Source organism: Mauremys mutica, chromosome 8, assembly GCF_020497125.1.
Source record: "Mauremys mutica isolate MM-2020 ecotype Southern chromosome 8, ASM2049712v1, whole genome shotgun sequence".
NCBI classification, from domain to species: Eukaryota; Metazoa; Chordata; order Testudines; family Geoemydidae; genus Mauremys; species Mauremys mutica.
Window position 1 is genome coordinate 19945589 of NC_059079.1, and position 20277 is coordinate 19965865.

Below are 20277 nucleotides of genomic sequence, written 5' to 3' on the forward strand. Positions count from 1 at the left end.
TAACATTCACAAAGACTTATCAGGATCTGGGTTTTTTAAGGTCTTTTCTAAAAAAACCCACAGTAAAGTATATAATACTCAGTTTATCTACATCAGAAGAGCTGAGTTAGCCTTGTCAGGATTCAAATCTATTGTTACAGGGAGTCTGACTATGCCAAATCTCATGGACAGATGACTTATCCCTATCACTGAGTTGACGTGATGTGGCTATTATTCCTTATTCAGTACACAAATATCACTCCCACTGATGCTAATGGGAAAGACACACATACAGTAAGACTAAACTACCCAACATTGCCTTTCTGTGGTTTTTAACAGCTTTGGAGATCATCGTGCTTGATTTATGCACTGAACAAGTACAGCAGATGTAGTAACTTCTCTCTCTACCTCAGCTGAAAGGGTAGTGCAGTTGTCATACTGTTCAGTGCTTGGCTTCTCTGCTTTTTTTCAACTAACAGAAATGGGGGAAGGGGCAAGAAATTTGGTCATCTATTCATTAAAAAATGGACTAGATTATCAAGTCATTAACTCATTACCTGACAGCCATAGTAACAACTTTCAGTCACTTCTGATTTGGACTTGAGTTGAATTGGCAACTTGGAGAGGAAAGACTCTATGGGCAATTATCAGTCTCCTGAGCCATCTATTCTCCCTAGCAACCTCTTTTTGATACCTAGATATTTAAAATTTTTATTAAAGCTAATGTTAAAAAATTATATAGTACACAGGTTAAGAAAAGAGTGTCTTGTGTATCTGGGTATAGTGCTTAGATTATCCACAAATACAAAGTTTGTTTTTAAAGTCATACGATACATATAGTGCATAATCAGCAATAACTCAAAATTTAGGTGAATAAATTTAAGAATACAGTTTAGGTGTTAGCATCCAAGTATTCGGGTACATCACTCATGAAAAGTTATACAGAGAGTTGGTTGTGGAAAGCAAATATAGCAATAAGTAAAGATTGTCCCTCAGTAATTGAAAATGTAGAGTAGGTTGTCCATTTAGAAAATACAATCCATGAGGGAAATATTTCAGTTACTTTCCCCACTGCACTTCTCATCCGCACTCCAGCTCATCCCTCCTGGTATTACCGATGTCTGGTGATGTGTTCTATGGAGATGTCCCTCGACCATCTGATGGCATCCGATGGGGGGGTTTAGGCTGGATATTAGGAAAAACTTTTTCACTAGTAGGGTGGTGAAGAACTGGAATGGGTTACCTAGGGAGGTAGTGGAATCTCCTTCCTTAGAGGTTTTTAAGGTCAGGCTTGACAAAGCCCTGGCTGGGATGATTTAGTTGGGTTTGGTCCTGCTTTGAGCAGGGGGTTGGACTAGATGACCTCCTGAGGTCCCTTCCAACCCTGAGATTCTATGATTCTATGATTCCATGAGTTGCCACATCAGCCGAGCGTAGCGCTGACCGAGTCCACAGTCTTTCAACAGTCGCTCATTACTGGGGTCCCATTATTAAACCAACTTCGTACCCAAGTTGGGAGCTATAATGAAACTATTGTCAGTTCCTTAACCGTAGAACCTTAAATTACCAGTACAGCTCCACACCACCAATACGACTCCGGTGCAAACAGCTAAATTACTCATTAATAATGAGTGAAGTATGAAATCACAAAAGTTAGAAAATGCAAATGGAGGCTTCCATGTAAATCTTTACTGTGTGCCCTTGTATTTATGCATTTTGATAAGGTCTTCCCTACTTCAGAGTGGTGTTGTGAGGCTTAGTCCTTATGCAAGCAAAATTATGATTTAACTGAGAGTTTTGCCTAAGTAAAATCTGTGGGGCTAGATTCTTAATGTCTGCAAAGTGATTTGAAGATGAGAAGTGATAAGGCCCCAAGTCAGCAAAATACATAAGCCTGTCTGTAAGGTTAAGCACGTGTTTCAGTGCTTTGCTGAATCAGAATCTAAGTGCCAATTACTTATCAATTGTATAATACTTTTACAATACTGGCTAATGTGACATTCTATTGAATAAACATATTATATTACAATTAATTTTGCTTTGTGTAAACTATGTTTCACTTTAAAAACACTGTAGCTAGCTATCAGAAACTTAGCACTGACCTTCACTCATCCTTATTGTTCTCCTTAGGGGACATTTCAGCTGTTTTCTTGATTAAGAGCCATCCTATAATGGAGGATCTTCATTTCTCTTTCATTTGAATCAAGTAAGTACTTGCCCTTCCCACTGAGGGCAATAAAATTTCCCAATTAGGAGATACAAGTAAGATGTTTTAATTTCCACTTAAGCAGATGTTTGGGTTGACATAGACAGTTAAATCAAAAGTATTATAGCAGTTGATTGAATACACTGTCCCGTTTTTGAACAATAAGGACTACATAGTCAGTGAGTGTTCAGTGCTTGCCAAAATGGGTAATTTTCACTCACCGAGTTAGAGGTCTTTTCTTCTTTCATTCTTTCCTAGACTGCCTATAAGAAAAATAAATTTGTTATATATCTTCAAACACTGTAGCAAGCAGTAGTTTCAATACTAGGTTTACTTATAATTGGATCTCTTGACAACTACTGATCGTTTCTATATGCCTTAAATAGTCACTCAGGATTTTTCTAAGGCTATTTAGCTTTCTTAACTTGTGCAAATATATATTTCCCCCCCAATTTGTTTACATTGGCAGAGGAATAAGCTATTGCATTCACACAATCTTAAGGTCATTATTGCTGATGCTGTTAGCGGAGCATGGCAAGCAGAATTCTTTCTTAACTTTGTCTTTCTGTTACCTGGGGCTGCATTGCTTTAATTCAAAACTTGTAGTGTAATGATCTTGTGACTCAGTAAAGTGACCTGAAAGACCAGTACAGTTTGAAAGAATGATATACGAAAATGCTAAGAAACCACTGGGCACAAATTGTTTTCTGGAATAAACCACTATCCATCCTTTCCATCTTCTTGGAGCTCTGGAATAGACGTTGCACATATGGTCTTAGTATTCATAGAAAAGATGGAAAGGCCATAAAGTCAGATGGAAAAGACCATCAAGACTAGATCACCAGGTATATCCTCTACCACATCAGGATATATTCCTGCACAGAGGGAGTAGCTGATTTTCCACTAGTGCTACACTAGATCTGAAATAGCAGTCTGAAAAAGGCCCATTCCTGCCTGGATATTGGGAGACTATATGGTAAAAAATAAAACAAAATAGTTAGCATTAAGGACAGATTCTGCCCAGTTGCACCCACAAAGTTCCATTGAAATCAGCTAGGGTGCATGGATATAACTAAAGGAGAATTTGGTCCATATGTTAAATAATAGTAGAAAAAAAGAACATTTAAAGAAAGACAAACTATAACAATAGGGCGAGATTTAGTTCTGCCCTGGCACACGTGCCGACACAGTTATAGAGAGGAGATGGCTTGTGCCTCCTCAGTTCAGGAGCTACCAGGGTCTGGTGGGGTTGCTGATGAAGGATAAGTTGAGTACTTGCTTCAGTGGCCCATATGGGCATGGGGGAGGTGCAGAATCACTGGAGTGCTGATCAATCCCATCCCTCCTCTGATACATTATACCCCCACTGTGCCTAAGCTCTGCTTTGGGCCTACCCTAAAGTGACCTGTGTGCTAAGGATTGCTGTGTAGGAAGAGCAGAGCTGGTAGAGTCCCATTCCCTCCCCCTGTCTCCACTGGAGCTTTAATTAATTAGCTTGCATTTCGGTAGTATCTGGAGGCCCCAATCTGGACTAGTAGGCCCTTTACAAAAATGGAGCAAAAAGATAGTCCCTGCCCCAAACAGTTTACAGTCTAGTGGCCCAACTCTGCAATGGGATCCACTAGCATGGGGCCCTGTGTCCATATGGAGTCCCAGTGACTTCAAGCTAATAGGACTGCAAATGGACTCAGGATTCTGAATTAGCAGCTCTGATGGCAGGATCTGAACCTAACTCAAGACAAGATGCAGCCCAGTGAGTGTAACAAAAAATAGGGAGGAGCAGAGGTGGAAGGATGAGGGAAGCTAAACTGAATAGCCGTGCTTTTGTAGGTTTAAATTTCAACTTTCTACTGAGCTTTTTGTGATTTGATTATTTTCTACCACATGATGGTGGTGTTGCTTCTCATTTTAAGCTTGAAAATTGGCTTCGGATTCCAGTTGGAGCAGTAAAATTATTCAATGCAGCCCAGTGATAACACATTTGTTTAACAAATGTTAGTGCAATTTTCATGTTATTTTTGTAACTAGGTATAATAAGGCTATCTCTTTATTAGAAAATAGATCTGCTGCACTTTAGGAAGGAGAGTCTCCCCATCATCCACCATTTTTCTAGTCATCCCAGATCCTTGTGTCTCTGAGAATCTTACTGAGTTCTGATTGCCTGACAGTGTTTTGTTTTTTTTTCAGTAAGACAAAGATGACACTTTGCCTGAGAAGCAAAATATGCAATTCAGACTTTTCTCTTTGAGTCATTTAAAATCATTCTACATAATTAAACTCCTTGTTCTTATAAAGACAACTTGGCAGGCATTATGTTATATGTAACGTGATACTATTTCATCTCTGTGTAGGTTTCAGCTTGTGCTAGCTCAAAGGGATCATGCTTGTCAGCTGGGTAACCATCTTGTTCAGGGAGAGCAATTCCTAGAATGAAATAGTGATCTGTGATTTAGCTACTGTAATAAAGCCTGCCTCAGTGTCCCAGAGCTCTAAACTTGCTGAGACAAGGATCAAGACATGATAGTGTGACCCAGAAATACTTGGCCACATCCTTTGCCCTGTGAGGGCAGCACAAAGGGGGTGTGAAATCAGCGCAATAGGCCCTTTGATGATTTCCCTTGAGTAGAGGGAATGCTGGAGATGATGTGGAGCCAACATACAAGGTCTGTGCCACCATATTGCTGGTGAATAAGGACTTAGCAAAAAGGTCCCTGTGTTCCGCAGTCCCCAGCCACTGGACTGGTCCTTTTGGGCCATAGGCAGTAGGGTGGGATGTAGAGCAGGCCTGAGGTATCAGCTGTAAATTGCTTCAAGGTCTAACCTGCCCAGCAGCCATTCTAAGGAAACTGCCGAAGTGGCATAAAGTCACATTTTCCATCCCCCTGCAGTCCTGCACAGAGCATAGCTGGGCTGGACAGGCAGGTATAACTCGCTCAACAAGATACAACATCATTCACATTTCTCATGGACACTGTAAGCTAACTGACGTACACATTCATATAATAAGATTGCTACCTGTCCCATACAGTCTTGGATTACCATTAGCAGTCTCAAAACAAATAAGCCTGGGAAAGAAAGCTGAACACTTTTGCCACTGTATGGGCAAGAAGACAGAAGTATTAAGCAGTCTTTTAATGGAGATATACCTACCTATCTCCTAGAACTGGAAGGGACCCTGAAAGGTCATTGAGTCCAGCCCCCTGCCTTCACTAGCAGGACCAAGTACTGATTTTGCCCCAGATCCCTAAGTGGTCCCCTCATGGATTGAGCTTACAACTCTGGGTTTAGCAGGCCAATGCTCAAACCACTGAGCTATTCCCCCATCATCATCATCATGATCTGTTTATGGAATCTCCCAGCATGTGCTAGGCTCTTTCTAGAATTTCAGGAAGGGATAGTGCCTGCCCACAGAAGCTCACGATGCAAGGATAGACAGTCAGATGGACAGAGGTTAGGGGAAGAAGAACAGCAAATAGGGACCTAGATTCACTGTAGGAACCATGGCAGAAGCAGTTTCTTAAGGGAGACTTAAAATGTAGACAGGGCAAGGGCCTTGCTGATGAGCTGAAGGAGGGTGCACCATGTAGAGGGCTATGTGGAATAAAGCACAGAGGCAATTGTTCAAACAGCTGACAGACAGAATGATGAGGCTGGGAACACGGACAGTGTGCAGAGAAGGTGAAGGAAAATGTGAAGAGCCCTTTGCCAGACCACACTAGTAACTTCTTTCCTCCTCCCCTTGACATTTTTGGCTGATCCTACAATTGCTCCATGCGTATAACTCCTGCTGAAGTCAAAGGGAGTCTCTTACTTCCCAGAAGTCTTCAGAACTGGGCCCTCACTTGCCAGAGAGCAGCAGTTTGTAACTGTTTTCCTGCTGTGCTAATACAGAACATTTTGATTAGTGTTGGTGAAGAATAAAGGATAAACCACTTAAAATTCTCCATGATTTGATTAGTGATGGCAGAGACACTGATTAGGTAAACTCCTAGAGAACAGATGAAGAGACCAATTTGGCCACATGAAATGAGGGCAGGATTTATACTGTGCAACAAGTAGAAGGCATGATAAAGTATTAAATAATTCACCTTAAACCCCAGCAAAAGTTCAGGTCATTGCTTTTCCTCAACCAAACCAGCTATTTTACTTATGTGCAATCTTACTACATAACAGCATAGCTCTGATCTTGGTAAAATTGATATTAGTTTTTGCTAAGATCATGTGAAATAAACATCATTCATTCTATAATAAAATTAGTAATGTATAGTTCAATTAATTTCATTGAATTAATTATATTAATGTGCAACATACTGTCAGTGTCCCTTGGAAAGAATATATATAATAATATTCATATTTCACATCCATCTAGGATATTCCACCAAATCACTTTGCAAACATTGATTAATTAAGATTTGCAACCCTCCTGGTGAGATTGGGAAGTATCATTATCCTCTTTTTACTTGAGCTAACAGAGTAACTGATAGCAGTAGCAGGTTGTCATCTTCTATGTGGACCAGCACTAGAGGGGGATCAGACACCTTGCTGGTGGGTTTCACAGATATTTGCTGACAGCAGAGGAATGGTGAGACTCAGAACTCTTGGGTTCCATTCCATATTTTGGAAGAGAGTGTTCACTAGTGAGCACAGTCTCTTCCGCCAGTTCCTCCCAAGTTTGATCTTTTTTGCTCCATCCTCGCTAACCGGTCCTCCCCATGCCCAGTTGAGTCTTTTGACCTGTCAGTCTCAGATCCCTCCCCCGTTCCTTGCACAACCTCTCTCTTTTCTCCCCAGTCTCCAGTTGTCCCCCATTCACCTACATTCTCCACTGCCAAAGGCTCCCTGTCTCCCTCCATGGGTTCCTCATCTAATCTACTCCTCCCTCCCCACAGCTCTGTCCCAGTCTCTTTGCCCAGCCAATCTGTCTCTTCTGAGGTCAGACTAGATAATTTAATGGTCTCATAGCCTTAACAACTATGAGTCTATAAATCCTCTGCATCCCCTATAGTGCCCATCCTCCCCCATCAGCTCCCAGTCCTAGTGACCTTTTCCAGCCAGTCCCAGTCTCCTCCTACAGCTCCCAGTCCTAGTCTTCCTCTCTCCCATACAGCCTCCAGTCTTAGTCACGTGTTGTCATCCCACAAGCTCCTTTTCCCAATATACTCCCCCCGCAATCCACCTCAGCTCTGGTTTTGTCTTCAGGTCTAGGCAGCTTCCTCCTCTACACTGCCTAGGCATTAGCAGGGGAGACAGGCTGGTGCCCAGCCCCAGTGCATCCTGCAGTAGCTCAGAGCTGTAGTTGCAAGAAAAGCCCTGCTCCATTGTGGGGTGGAGCATACTCAGTGTGGGTGGAATCTTTGGAGTTTTTAACTGCAAAGCCCTGGCAAATCTCTACCGAGTATGTGTGAACAATGATTTTTCAAAGGCTTATCATTTGGCCAAATTTGAGCAGATTTCCCCAAGAACAGCCAAGGGCACACCCCTGACACAAATGCCACGCTCTGCCAGATTTGAAGTCTTTGCTCCAGAGCATATGAATGGTAGAGTGCTTCAAAGAAAAGGTCACTAGAATTTTTAGCAATGGCAAAACAAAACAATGTATTTTCTCCTAACCTCATTCTCAGAAATGTCTGAACCATTTTGGCTGAAATTTTCCAGAAAAAATTCAGTCTGAGACAGACACCCAGCATGGAATGGTTAAAATTTGGCAAAATTATAAGCAGCTGTATGGCTCTTATAATGGGAAGGGTCAGGCAAATTTAATAATAAGTAGTGATACCATCTCATCTATAATTAACCGGATATCAATTTTTTTAACAGATTTATTTAATTTTTCCTAAAAATTTCCTTCAACAACTCTAATTTTAGAATATAAGAGCATTTACAGAATCAGAAATGCCAAATGTGGCATAGTAACATGTTGAAAATCAAATCAAATCAGCATTGATGATGCTGATGGAAATATGCCAGCCTACCCACATTTATATAGTCAAAGAGCAGTCTGGATGAGTCATGGTTTTCAGTGCCAGTTACATATATTTTCAGCTTAGTGTGTATATGGAACAAGTACCTTGGTTAAGAATATTTTTCATGGATATACAGAGGTTTGTCACTAGACTAAGCTTCCCTTTCAACCTAAGGGGTCTAATTCTCTCTTTGATGTGTATGAATAGATCCCATTACCATTAACATTACCGTCTCTGGGACATAAATGTTGCTGTTAATGTAAGTTATGAATATGAATTGATAGAGAAATAGACCCCTAAAGCTGTAATCTGAATTCAAACTGGGTATGAGCTACATAGGGAGTTTAATACTTTCCTACTGGATGATCAGACAAAGCCATACAGTATTTACATTAATCTCTACATTTTCAAAGCAACGTGTAGGGTTGTAGCTGCACAGCCACTGTTGATTTCAATGCAAGTCAAATCCCGTGCAACGCTTTGAACTCTTCCCTTTAGACGTTCCAGTTTTAGGCAGTTCAGTTGCTTCTGAGGCTACTTTAAAAAATGACTTTTTCTTGGCCTTATGTAGATGAATTGATGAGAATATATTACACTAATATACTCTGGGGAGATTTTCCCCTGTGGAAAGTTCCAGTTCCAGGGTATGTGGTTACCCATAATTCTATAAAAGCAGGACAGATTACTGCAGCTGTTTTAACTAGCTGTTTTGTTTTGCTAATTAGAAGTTTCTTTTGTATTGGAACCAGAAATCTTGTGGAATCCCCCCCCCCGTTAAATAGGTATTTTAAGGTAATTTTATGATGCCCCGCTATGGATAAATAACCTGTCACCTTTTTTTAACAGCTGTTGAAAAGAAATAGATGTGTTCAGAAATTATCACTGCCATATTCAAGTTTAGCTCCTGCTTTAGCAAATTTAGAAACTTTAATCATAAAGACAGTCCTCTTTGTGTTTGCACAGGAATGTACGTAGAAGCCATAATAAAAAATGAGTGGGGGGACGACCGAATCTTCGTCATTTCTCCTTTTTATTTTATACTGCAGTCAGGGAAAAGGAAAGCATGTGGTAAATTATGTTGTATATTTAAGCTCAATTTTTCAGAAATGTATACAATTACAGTCATAAATGACTGAATGGTCAGGGAATGGCTACACTTGCAGATGTAGAGTTAAACCAGCCCTCGGAGACCGCAGCGGGGAAAGCGCTGCAGTGTGTTCACACTGTCAGCTGCAAGAGCAGTGGCGTGGCCACATTTGCGGCACTTGCAGCGGCATTGGGAGCGGTGTATTATGGGCAGTTATCCCACAGAGCACCTCTTCCCATTCTGGTGCTGTGGCTTGTGGGAAGGGGCCAACCCAGACCCAAAACCACAAGAGTGAGCTGAGATCCCTGGATCTGAACTTGTTGCATGCCTAAGTGCAATACTGTAGACTATGATAAGTAACCACACAAACTACAGTAAAACAATGCTGGGACTGAGATGTAAATGAAATTGGTGACAATATGAGTTCACAAAGTTCCCTTACCTTGTCCAGGGCTGGATTAATGTATAGACAAACTAGGCATGTGCCTGGGGTCCAAATGGGGCAGGGCAGGGATGGGCAAGGCACAACAAATCGCTGTCTAGTATACTCACTGCAGCTGGGTTGGCCATGCTGTGGATCTGCCAGGATGAGGTGATCATCCTGCTGCTGCTTTGTGGGGTTGCAGTGCTACTCACTCAATTTTTGCCTGGCTAATTCTTCATCATGATGGGGGTTGGTTGGCCAAACCTGAGTGAGTGAGGTTGCAACCTCGTACATAGGGCTACAGTGCCACTCCAGTTTGTCTGAGGGACGCTCTTCCATCCTGATGGAGGAGTAGCCAGGCCAGATCTGAGTGAGTGGAATTGCAACCCCCATCACAGTGAGCAGCCACACAAAGCAGCTGCAGGACGAGGAGCATGGCCAGCCTGACTGCAGCGAGTGTACTATACAGCTGTTTGTTGTTGTTCATGAGAAGGTAGGGGGCCATAAAGGTATTGTGCCTTGGCCACACTGGTTAATCTGGCCCTTGCCTTTTCATAAAATTTACAGCATATTACGCAGTCTGCGTGTTCAGCTGGTACCAGTTGGTATCAGTTTTTGTTGTAGTCATAAAGGATTGTCTTTATGTCTCATTTTGGTTATGTAAGACTAGTTTGCTTAAAGAATGCATTTGCCTCGTGTTCGGATCATTGGGACTAATTACCACAATTTACATAATCTACTATCAAACAATCCCATAATCCTCAGAAAATGTATATACACCCACTAGTTCTGTACTACATAATACAGTATAACAAGTGGTGCACAAAATATTTATATATGCCACAAGCTCCTATGGGCAGATTAAATATTTTCTCAGTGGTAGTTACCAACTTCATTTATCACCTCAGAATAGAGTAGTATATTTGACAGCACAAATATTTTCCTTATGGATATTTTGTGTAACTCTAAATGTTGTCTTACAATTAAAATGTATAATTTCCCTAAATTTCACTTAAGAAAATTATACACTACCAATTATTAATTCAGGGGGTGGGGAATAGAAACATGAAGTTATAATGTTGTTTTAAACAAAAGTAAGTAAAGCTCTCAAATATTCAGTTATAAATGAGGCATTCATTAACTTTAACTTATCCATTCCTCCTGTGAAGACAGTTTCATTCAGTCCATCTTCAGAGTTTTGTGCAGTTCTGTAGTATTAGGCCATTTCATAATTAAAAAAAAGAGAATTAAGTACTCATGGAATGTTCAAGATAGACAGGAATGAAAAATGAGTTATCTAAGGGGAGGGATAGTTCAGTGGGTTGAGCATTGGTCTGCTAAACCCAGGGTTGTGAGTTCAGCCCTTGAGGGGGCCATTTAGGGATCTGGGGCAAAAATCTTTCTGGGGATTGGTTTTGCTTTGAGCAAGGGGCTGGACTAGATGACCTCCTGAGGTCCCTTCCAACCCTGATATTCTGTGATTCAGAAATGAAGGAGGAGAAGGATGATCTAATGCAGGGGTAGGCAACCTGTGGCATAAGTGCCAAAGGCAGCACACAAGCTGATTTTTCAGTGGCGCTCATGCTGCCCGGGTCCTGGCCACCAGGCCAGGGGGCTTTGCATTTTAATTTAATTTTAAATGAAGCTTCTTAAACATTTTAAAAACCTTATTTACTTTTCATACAACAATAGTTTAGTTATATATTATAGACTTATAGAAAGAGACCTTCTAAAAACATTAAAATGTATTACTGGCACATGTAATCCTTAATTTAGAGTGAATAAAAGACAACTCGGCACACCGCTTCTGAAAGGTTGCTAACCCCTGATCTAATGGTTAGGGTGCTGGCATGGGACTGAGAAGACCTACTCTAGCATATTTCCTGTATTTAGATAAGTCACTTGGTCTTTTTGTGCCTCAATTCTCCATCTGTAAAAATGAAGATAATACCATCTGAGCAGTTACTTACTTACATTGCTCTGCCCGTCTATTCTATTCTTGACCTACAAAGTACGCTCTATGACCATTCAGTTCATCTGTAACGAAATGTGCCAATAAGGGTGTGACGGAGGCTGACTGCATGTAGGCAGAAAAGAGCACCATGGCTTCCCCTAGACATCCATCTACCAACACTTGGGGGACGATGCAAGAGCCCGCTTTGAAGTTCCACTTCCGACACCTTGCTGATCTTACCAGAGTGGTTTCAGGCAGCAAGGCAAAAGGCCTGGGAAAGTGAGAACAAAGACCTTTGGCTAGATTGAATGATAGGTCCTCAAGGATGGGGGACAGACTGAGACCTAGACCCCTGCAGATTAGGGATCTGGGATAAGATAGGCCTGCCTAGGACTCTAGGTAAGATAGACGTGCTTGTAGAACTTTTATTGTTTTAAAAATCCTTTTCATTGTTATGCTTGGCTCCTGCTGTTAAGATTAAACAATACTCTGTTTTAAGAAAGCTGTTTTGGGTCACTGAATCCACAGGTCACTGGCTCCCAAAGGGAAGAACTGCAGGTGCCTGAACCCGGTCAGACCTGCATGGTAAACACAGTTGATATACAAGGAACTGTATACAGCCCAGGCCCCAGTCAAAGGGTGGAAGAATAGTAGGATTCTACCCGGAGGATGGTGCAGGCACAAGATCCAAGATCGGAGGAGGATGTGCTTGGTGCAGCCAGTCTTGTAACCATAACAAAGGGCACCAACTGTGATAGTGGCTTTTGTAACATGGACATGGACACTTGTCCACCACGATCTTGACTGAGACCACCAACTCCTTTTAGTTGACACATGGTGACAGGGCAACCTTTAGCAACCATCATCTTGGTCAGATTCAAGTCAGAGTTGATATTCTATCATCAGTCTCTTGTTAACCATCCCTATTTCTAAGACTCTTTTGTACATTTATTATATTTATCTAGATATAATCACATGCAGTACAAATAGTTACAGTCTGGTGAGTCATGTAACACAAAGGTTGCTTACAGAGTGAATAAGGTGTTTTAAAATAGCCGAATATCTCATTAATTAATAGCGTATAATGATTTTTAGGGCTCAGTGCAGTAAAATGTTGACTCACACTCAATGTGAAATAGACAAGATGTCTAGATAAGAGGAGATTGCAACCTGTATTTCTTTTTAATGGTTTTGAATAATCCAAAATCTAAACACCATTTTCCTAATTAACAATGCTAGAACTAAGGAGTTAGCATAATTGTTTAGTGAAATAGAGCCTTATTGTAAAACACAGCAATTAAAAAAAAATTTAATCATAAGGGCTTTTAATAATAACTCAAGAGATTTTATTGTTTTTTCTGTTTGTTTTAACTTGGGGAGAATGTTCAGTTTTAAAAAGGGCATACCTCCATGCAAGTTACAGTTGTAATAATTACATGCTGCATATCATACAAATACAATACCTACTGACATTAAAGCTTTTAGAAATTATAATGGACACAGATAGATGTTGCAACATTTAAAACTAAAACTAAAACAACAGAAACAGTTTAGAGGCTCATCAGAATTCATCAGCAATCAGAGTTTAATTCCATGGTACTGTACTGTTATCTGTCAACCATTCATGCAATTAAGAGAAAATATCTACCAGCGTTTCCATGGTGCTAAAGCATTCCAGTAGCACAACCAGCCCACACAGGACCTAGAAGCTATAAAATATTAATTCTGTACAAGCATGCGTTCGTTAATCTCAACATTTATTACAGGCTATAGTAATTCAGTCTTAACAAATTGTTCCATTAAATAGAATATTGCCAAATACTACAATGCTCTGCAATGATTTGTTTTAAAAAAATATTATTTTCAAACAATGTTATTTATTATGGGATTAGGAATGTAGACCTGATAGAAAAGCTTTCATGTTAACTATGTAGACATCGTAAATGACAGGAGAAAGGTTGAGTGACACATTGATTATGTAGCAACAATAGAGGTGTGGTTCAACCTGCATAGAGGCCACTGAGGAGATTCTACTACATGATCAAGAAAAGAGTTTGATTTCCCCCTGAGTCTTTAGTCAGTTCAGAAATCACAGCTATAGTAAAGGTGAGTGTCAAAGCAAGAGAAAGCAGTTTAGCAGTTTTCAAAGGAGGTGCCCTATTGTAAGAGGTACAAAATCCAAAGAGAGAGGGAGCTTGAAATTCTTTCTATGCCCTAGCATAATTTATCTACTGCATGGCACTGGGATAACAGTGCATACTATCGGTTTCACTGTAACATATGAAAAGTGGTCCCTTCACTGCAGTAGTAGCAGCTTATCATAGGTTATTAATGTAACGTGTCCACAGTGCTCACATTTTGGAGAAACTGTTCTTCTTCTGCCAGTAAAGACATACGATAAGCATCTCCCAAGATAATAGACTGGCCTTTTATTAGGATATGGTTTTCACTTAGTTTTCATTAGCCCTTTCCCTGCCCTCGCTGAGGTCTTTTTTCCACATTCTGCAGCCACCATCTTTTTGTCCTTCCTCCATCACAGCCTGGGGAAGTGGACACTTCAGTGATCAGTGCTCATGTAATTCTGTGACTTGGATTTTGATACATTTGTACTGCGTTAGTAGCACCTTACTCCATGAGTAGCCCCTCTGGTTTCATTGGAGCTACTTGAGAAGTACGGTACTGCTCTCAGTATGAGTGAGGATATCAGAATCTTAAATAATTCCATTTCCACTTGCCTGGAGAGGTTTTTGCTCTTTAGTTCGTGTGTGTGTACAGGACATTGTCCCAATGCTCTTTTCCTGAACAGTGTGTGTGTATGGTCTAGTCATGCTTATTTGATTTTAAACATTTATTCATACAAGAGTGAAATTCACCCTTGTGCAAAGAGCCAGTATAAGTCCTATGAAGCATTTCACTCCCATTTAAGTCCTCCAAATGGGGCTTAAGTGGTGCATAGAGCTGGAGCTTGCTCTCTGCACAGTGCTGAATTCACCCACTAGTTCATGCGGAACCCTAAACAATCTAACACTCTGGGAAACCAGGCATGGACTAAATAATTGTGCCAAATCCCACAACCCTTACTCTTGTGAATAATCCTTACTCATCTGATAGTAATGATTGCAGGATTGGGCCCTAAATGGAGTTGTGCTGCTATACCAGACTAAATATTGCTGTTTGCATGGCTATTGTAGGTTTAAAGGCAGCACTATGCAATATTTCAGTACTAATGCAAAAAGCCTGGGAACAGGCTTACTGTGTCCTATGCTATAAATACCTAACATTGGTACTTTGTAGAATATATTGCTTCATGTAGGATGCAGAGAACTCTGGAAGGAACAAAGATAAAATATGTTTGCCCCATGTCTACTCTTCAGAGATGTGTAGATGAAAGGACCATCACAGCTCCTCCGTATTCCTTTCATCAGCTCCTTTATAATGTCATGCTTTCTGTTCAGGCCATTGCTAGAAAGGAAAAGAAGAAAAGTTGGAAGCCTATTGGGAAAATACCACCCAATCAGTTTCTGAGGATATGATTATATATTTAAATCAAACACCGTCACTTGTTCACAATTAAAAACATGCATAATAAAAAGATCACACTCATAACTCTATCTTTAAAACCATTCTCAATCAAAGGTCAGCTTTCAGCAACCAGTTGTTATATTTCCTTATGTGACCAGAGTGCTGTGAGCCTACATTTTTAATTATGTTAGGCCACGTCTATACTTACCCGCCGGGTCGACGCGGCGAGTTCGACTTCTCGGAGTTCGAACTATCGCGTCTGATCTAGACGCGATAGTTCGAACTCCGGAAGCGCCGCGGTCGACTCCGGTACTCCACCGCGGCAGGAGGAGTTGCCGGAGTCGACCTTGGAGCCGCGGAGTTCGCTTCCACGGCGTCTGGACGGTAAGTCATTCGAACTAGGGTAGTTCGAATTCAGCTACGTTATTCACGTAGCTGAATTCGCGTACCCTAGTTCGAACCAGGGACTGTGTGTAGACCAGGGCTCAGTCATAGAATAATAGGAAGTAGAGTCATAATGCTCGTTTACAGGGTTTCTCAAATGGGGGTCGCCGCTTGTGTAGGGAAAGCCCCTGGTGGGCCAGGCTGGTTTGTTTACCTGCCCTGTCCGCAGGTCCGGCCGAGCGCGGCTCCCACTGGCCGTGGTTCGCCACTGCAGGCCAATGGGAGCTGCTGGAAGTGGCGGCCAGTATGTCTGTCGGCCTGCGCCACTTCCAGCAGCTCCCATTGGCCCAGAGCAGCGAACCACGGCCAGTGGGAGCCACGATCGGCCGGACCTATGGATGGGGCAGGTAAACAAACCAGCCCGGCTCGCCAGGGGCTTTCACTACACAAGCGGCGACCCCAGTTTGAGAAACACTGCTCTATTAGGTCATCTAGTTTATTCCCCTACCACTGGAGCACAAACCGGGGGTGGGGGGAACACTTTTTTTGCTTCTTTATGATATATAAAGAAAGTCTCAAAGGTGGAGTCTTTTGTTGTTTCTTAGCATTAGAAATTCATATCCTATGTAGTCTGGAAAACTCTGATGACTATAGAACTAGTGAGAGGATGGTGTCATAAGAGCTAAGAGTGTGAAATTTGAGTAACTGAGATGGGAAGGATTTGTAGTCTGATTATGTGACAGTGTTTTGTTTATCATTTATTTTACTCCAGTGTCCAATTAACATTTCAGAGAAATGAAGCCTTTGTTAAAATCCAACATCCCACTCATCAGTTAAAGTATGAGAGCTAACAGTGCACATCCTCTGAGATTTCCAACAAGTTTTCCAGAAAAACAAGGAAAGATCAATGTTGATATTCCTGATATCTTAAAGATAAAACAGGAACAAACAAATCCTTTTAAATAAAATTTTCAAGCCTTCATTATAGATAATCAAGAAGTAAAAACAGGTACAAGCATACTTCTCTAAACATTTTAGATCATCATTAATATCATCCCATTATTTCCTCCACATTTTCCTGCATATTTGATTATTGATTCTTAGATCCTTCAGATATCTGTAGACTGTTGTCATGTCTCATTTCACTCTTAGTTGACACTTAGCCAAGTCATTCAGTATATACAGTAGTGACAGCTAAATTTAGTTTGTTCAGTCTTTCCTAATACAGCAAATCCCTCTATCCTTTTACTCATTTTTATTGTTTTCCTCCAGCCGTTTGCAGTTTATCTGCGTCTTTCTGGTAATGGGGTGGCTAGAACAGAATGGAATATACAATGGCAACAAGGCAGAGAGTGTTGAGATCTGAAGACGCAAGAGACAATGATCAGATCTGGACAAGGTATAATCTAGAGTTTGGGGTTTGCATTTAACAACATCTAAATATTGCATGCTGCTCTTGTGAGCTTTTTGTCTCAGATTGTGGAACTCTCATGCTAATATCTGATTTCAACAGATTTTTGCAATCTCGAATTGTGGAAATGTTGGGAAGTCAACTGTCCTCATGAGATTTCTTCTTTGTTCATCAAAAATCTCACCAGAACGGCTGTTTGAGGAAAATACAGCCCCATCTGTTCAGGGTCAGAAGGAAGGCTCCATCTGATTTTAGACCCAGCCCAAGCTATAATGGAGATTGACATGGTATGGGTTGATGGATCAGCAGACAGACAAGCAGATTGGAACCAGCATCATAGCGGACTCAGAATCTGAATTGTCTGAAATTTGAAATGGTGCTGATTTGAAATTATTGTTGCAGTTCATACTTAGTACAAGGTCAATCAGTAATCATGCTGCTTGTCAAGTTATCTTTGGTGGCAATAATGACCCAACAGCCAACACTTCATGCTATGGCAAAAGTTGCTGCATATAACAGATATGTTGGCACAAAATCAAAGAAAGTTTTTTCCTATAGATATCCATCTGAGTGAATTCTCATTAGATTAATGGACACTACCCTCATTAGCCAGGCATTCCAATGGTGCTACATACAATTATGAAATATTAATCATTACCAGCAGTAGTAACCCAGGAATTGTGCCCCCTACCACAGCACCCCGTTTCCCTGACTTAGTGAGAACAGTTAGGTTTTATTAGGATGAAAAATATGATTCACCTATGAGGTCTGCATTCCCCATCATATATCTTAAAAAACAGTCAAACAAAAACAGGCCTTGCTCCAAGTGCAATGTTCATTGAACTACATATTGGGTTGCTACTGACAGCACAATAGAAGAATCATAACCTTAAGCTTATTTATATAAAACTTTACAAAAGTCAGTACGTTTTTCACCAGAGATGTAAATTGTACCATTTTTCTCTTGTATTGCTAATGAGATATTTAACCCTTAATGCATTTTAAGCCTTCAGTCACAATATGTTAACATGGAAGTTTATGATGACACTTTAATATGACATTAGATTTATTTTGAAGATTAATAATAATTTTTCAGATCTCCATTTTCTGCAATCATCTTCCCTTACTATTGTTCCTTAAGTGTATGCTGTTGCTGTACATCAGAACTCACACAGGGAAGGATGGTGTCAGACCCTGAACCCATTCTTCTTGTGGGGATTGCTCATTTGTATGATCTAGGGTAGATCAGACTTATGCTGACAGGGAGGAGATAGAAGAAATTTTTTTTGTGGCACTGAATTGCTTCTCAGACCTCATCAATATTGTGGATATAGAATGCTGAAATCTTCAAGAAATGATACAGAATATTAATATTACTTTAGACTGCAGACTCAGGGAGTTACCTGACAATTAGATATCTCATTGTGTACAGTATTCCAGGTTGGCAATGATTCTTTAAGTTTTAGGAAAATTACATTAGAGCCTGAAAAGTGACATGTGGGTGTAGGATCGGTTTATTGTGTTGCATATCTGCATGATAACTAGCTTGTTATGTAGATGGCATGAGAATGAGAGGGATATTTTGATGATGGGATTGTTGTCTGTCTATCAGCTCATCTTTTATTAAATTACACTGTATGATTTTATGAGTTAATAGATTAAAATTATTTGTACAATTATATATTTTCATATTTATGCTTAACTTGGTTTCTTGTGATTTTGGCTATATGGGCTGCTGGTGAGTCATGTTTTCAATATATGGCAAAAGAGAGGCATTTGATAGTTGTGGCTTGGAACACATTTGTTCTGAGATTTTGCATGTTTTGCTTTTCTTTTGTTGACTGAAAGCCTATGTAATTTCCTGGCTACCTTGGGTTTCAGCAGAGCAGCTCTGTTGATCTCAGTCCTCTTTCTTTCTGGTCTTCAAATCCTTTGCCTGTGGAGCCTTTTTTGACTAGCTTGATATAAGGTAGTTTTGCTGCCTCTTTCTCTTGAGAGCAAAGCTTGCCTGCTCCTCCTCAGTTTCTTGTAGTGAAGCTTGTGCAGCTATACTATGCAGAGCATGGAGCCTAGCAATGGGGGGGCTGCCTCCCTGGCCATACTTGCTGGGCCTATGGTGGAATTAGAGGATCTGCCATGAAGCTGATTCTCTCATCCCTCCTTCTCCTGTTGGGAGGATGGGGTGGGACGTGCTAAGGCCCCTGTTTCACAACAGTTATAGTGCGGGAGGTATGGGTTGTAGACTCATAGAAATTGTGAAGGAAGGAAGGGTAGAAAGAAGTTGAGTCCATTTGTAAATATCATAAGTAAGGGATTTTAATTTAAACCCCATACAAAGTGCACAATTTTGACTTACAGAGTTCTGGTAAACACAATTATATAAAACTATCACCCTTTCAGATAATCCACATTTAGGGGCAAAACTACACCTAGCTAAAACCTTTCAGCTGAGATTTAACTTGCCCATAATCCTAAACTGGACTGAACTCATGGGTCTGGAGACCTTTATAGAATCCACTGGCTCCACACAACTGTCTCCCTTTGGTTTAAACCCCCTTCCATCTCTCCCTGCAATTTCTTTCCTCCCTTTTTGTCCCCATTTTTTGTGTATACGTGCTTCCCCCCAGACTTTCCCATCTTATTTGTCTGGCCAGAAGGAAGTAAGGGGCCACCACCCACAGCTACCAGAAAGAAAAAAAAAAAGAAAAAACAGAATAAGAACAAACCAGATAATTGTGGGCTGTTTCCTACTCCTGAATGGGGAGCTGCAGTTCTACCTTGGTGCAATACTGCATTCCTGACAACAGGTGATGCTGCTGGATGAAATAGCAGCACATGCCAGCTTCCCAAGTGCTTCCTCACATGACCTAAAATGGAGCCTAGCTGTAGGAGATGCATGCCCTCTCCACTTCCAGAGAAAACTGGGCCCCAAGGTAAATCTCCCCAAGTTTCGATGTTTTCAGATGAGGGCAATAAGGAGAAAGGAAGAAGTTAGCTTCTCCCTCACGCTCCACTCCTGTAGCCTGCATTTGGGCTCTCCTTCCTTATCTTCCTCATAAGACTTTACATACAGCTCAGTAAGGGAACAACTTAATCCTACTAATACACACTTCTGAATTAACCCTTTAACACCTCCTTCCCTTGGGTTCCATAAGTAGTCCCCTCCCAATAATAAACCTAGCCATAGTAATACAGTATTGTTATTATGTTTCATAAAGTTACTTAGCCCTTCTAGAATTTCAACCACAACACATAACTGACTTCCTGTGGCAATGAATCCAAGGCACCAACTGCATAGCATGAGAAATAAGGCTTCCTTTTATTTATTCTAAATGTACTTGCTCTTA

The 20277-nt window shown here is 40.8% G+C and overlaps 1 long non-coding RNA gene across 2 annotated transcripts in view; it reads left to right on the plus strand.

The window, feature by feature from the left end:
- The window catches only part of LOC123376598, a 25182-nt gene extending 7322 nt beyond the window's left edge, over positions 1 to 17860 (plus strand). For both annotated transcript variants that reach the window (XR_006581844.1, XR_006581845.1), the window contains 3 exons: positions 2110 to 2185; positions 16792 to 16918; positions 17033 to 17860. This is a non-coding gene — a long non-coding RNA (uncharacterized LOC123376598). The remainder of the gene's footprint in view (positions 1 to 2109; positions 2186 to 16791; positions 16919 to 17032) is intronic.
- The last annotated feature ends 2417 nt before the right edge of the window (positions 17861 to 20277 follow it).